Source organism: Triturus cristatus, chromosome 5_1 (genome assembly GCF_964204655.1).
Source record: "Triturus cristatus chromosome 5_1, aTriCri1.1, whole genome shotgun sequence".
In the NCBI taxonomy this organism is placed as follows: Eukaryota; Metazoa; Chordata; class Amphibia; order Caudata; family Salamandridae; genus Triturus; species Triturus cristatus.
In genome coordinates, this window is record NC_140587.1 from 17,479,964 (window position 1) to 17,483,299 (window position 3,336).

The following is a 3,336-nucleotide window of genomic DNA, read 5'->3' on the forward strand; positions in this document are numbered from 1 at the left end:
TGAAAAACCAAGGGAAATATTTTGTGAGCCTGAGAGGGGTGCCCCTGGGACTTCATCGTGACTTATAGTTGTTCTGCTTGCCCCTGTGTCGAGTAGGAACTTTCTGTCTTTCCCTAATACTTGACTCTGTACATAAGGACCCTCTTGATCTACCGGAACCTCAATAAGGGGTAAGCCAACTTCCCTCTCTAGGATATTTCATGTGTAGCGCTGATACTCTGGATAGTCATTTTGTGCATACTGGTACATCTGTTGTGTCGTGTTTTGTGTTGCAGCAATAGGCTGTGGCTGTGGTTGTGGTACGGTCTGTTGTGCAGCTTGCATAGGCTGTATATTCTGAGGTACCTGTTGTTGGATCTGATCCTGTCTAGGTGGACGCGGTCTCTCCTTGGTTTTACCCGTGGAGATATTATGTTTCAGAACTGCACAATCGTTTATATAATGACCTGGCTGTTTACAATAGTTGCATGTCCCTTTAACGGGAACCGCTGAGTTACTGGACTGTGCCGTACCCTTTTTATGACCGTCAGCTGGAACTGACTGAGCGACAAGCATTTTCATTTTCGTGTCTTTCATACGCCTTGTTTCGTGTTCTTGTTCTTCTCTAATTCTATTCTGGTGATACTGTAACATTTGTAACATTTGTGAAGGAGTGTTAGCTTGCCAAGTGCTCTCAACTTTCAATACTCTGTTTTTAACCAGCGGCAGGGAATTCTCGACTAGTTTTGTTACAAAAAGGTGTGGATATGACTCACTATTTGCTTTCAGGCCGCTATTAATACCAAAACATTTTTCAAATCGGGAATAAAAATCACTAGTGTCTTCATCGGGTTTCTGTTTACAAGCTGAGATTGCTCCCCAATCTTCCTTTTTCGTAGTTAACAAACGTGGCAATACTTGTACTAATAGACCTGGCAATGCTTTTGTTTTGTCCCCAAGCCCTACGCCTCCATTTGGTTATTTTCTTCAGTTTCTAATGTGGTCCAATCAATCTTTTGGTCTCCCACCTCCCATTCCTTTTCCTTGAGTTTCTCATAAATACCGGCAGGCAATAATACTTTCAATATTTTCATAATGTCAGGATAGGTATAATCACCCATGAGTAACATGTCCTTTAGTTCACGGTGAAAACCCGCTGGATCTTTGTCATGGCTGGGCACTAATTTTTTCATTTCCAATAGTTCTATTTTGGTTATGGGCGTGTACACAAACACGCGTCTAAACGTATTGTCATCATTCCTGACTGGGTGTACTTCGCGTAAGGGATTCTGTCTGTCTATGTAATACGGGTTTCTCTCCATGGAAGGAGCTGGATCATGTTCTGGGCACAAACAGGCACTATATCTGTGTCTGTATTCTAGAATTACTTTAATTAGATCGGTACCTAGACCTCTCCATTTATTCGTGAGTAGTTCTATCAATATATCAGGTAGGGGACCAGGATCGGAGTGTTGGCCTTTATATAATATAAGGAGATGTTGTATCATGTATATACTAGCCAAACGCTGTTCGTCTGGGGCAAGATTCAGAAACGTGTGTGCTAGCGCATCATCACTGTATTTTTCAGAGCTGTCAGCCCATTGTACTGCTGACCTGGCTAATTCTTGTTCATCCATAGAATCGAGCACATGGTACCCCCTTCGTTCTCGAAGTAATTTATCAGTGGCCTGGAATAAGTGTTCAGGGGTCCTTGGATTTGTAATAACTGTTTGAAAAATTCTGTTACATTCTGGATGTATCGGACGTATTGTTTTATTAAAAGATCTTCCTTTTCCTACATAAGCTATCGCTTGTCTAGCTGGTAATTCAAATTGTCCTGTGTTCATTTCTAACTGTTCCTCCTCCTCTGATTCAGTTTTATCTGCTTCTACTCTGTTTTCATGTATTCGTTCTACTTCTTTTCTGATCCTTCGGCACATGGCTTCTATACACTTCTGTTTATCATGTCTCCCGTCTGTTATATTCTGACCCCATTTGGTAAGTGCTTGCATTTCCTCCAAATCTACCTCAGGCCTATCTCTATTTCTGATCAAACAGTTTATAAAAAAGCGTAACAGTAATTTTTGTATGTCTACTTTCTGGTATTCCATGGCTTCGGCAATACTTTCAGGACCTTGCCCTGATTGGATAAAGCGATATATTTTGTCTAGATGTTCAACCATTCCTGGTAACGTCATTAAATAGTTTGCAGCTCGTCGCAAACGTACTGAAGACAGCAACATTCTGTCGTGTTTTCCTGGCACTGGATCATATCTACAATCGGAAAGAGGCTTGTTTAATATACTGTCTGATATTCTTTGGGGTGTACGTCGATATGCTAAATCTCTATAAGTCAATCTAGTTGTTGGCGGTGGCGTGGAAAAACCTCCTGTCGCACCCCCTGAGGTGCCAAGTCCAAAAGGGTTTGTTGGGTGCAGGGTAGAGAGTGTCGGTGCAGGAAGGACTGTAGAAACAGATGGAATTGTTAGAACTTGAGTAGGAGTTTGTTGCTGCAGAGGTGAGTGCAGCTGATTTTGGGGTTGAGTGTCGTTAACGGGTGGTGTGCGTGGCTGCACACCATTAGCATATTCGGGGGCTGCATCGTCTAAATAGGAAGAAAGGAAAATGTCTTTTGCGGTCTTGGGATGTACTTTAATCGGGAGTAACGGAGGTGGTAGATCTTCTGGTACCTCCAAAGTGGCCTTAGGCAAACCCTCGGCCAGAAGAGGATACATACCATTCATAAGAGCGTTTCGTTGTCTGTCTACTTGTTCTGTTTTTATTCGGGTACCTTCGTCAATTAATATGTTTTCTCGGGCCTTTTCTGAATCTTCCCTACTTTTCTCTTCCTTTCTGAGCGCTTTCTCTGTGCGCCTATGCGATTCTTTACGCCATAGTTCAATGGCATCTTTCTGTGACTGTCTGGCTTTCTTTTTCCATAACGCTTCTTCTATTCTCATGATGCAATCTGCATCCCATGTTCCAGCAGCGGGCCATCTCTGACTCTCTGCCAAATCCTTGGTGTAGTCCACCCATAGATCAAGATATAATACGGCATCTAGGCCATGTTTATGGTACATAAAGTACCCTGGAGTGTCCCTAGGTGGGATAGGAACAGCTTCCTCGAGTATCCCTTTTCTAGTTTTCATCTGTCTTAATTTTGAAAATAACGGCATCTTGAACCTTGTTACTTAATTCTTACTCGGTTTTTGAACACAATAATTACAATAAACACAATAATGAAGATCGAACAATCACTCATACCACGACATTTAAAACATATCACCACATTTTAGAACGAACAATAATAATTAGAATAAAACTAGTTAACTGCATAATACTAAATATACTGTATGT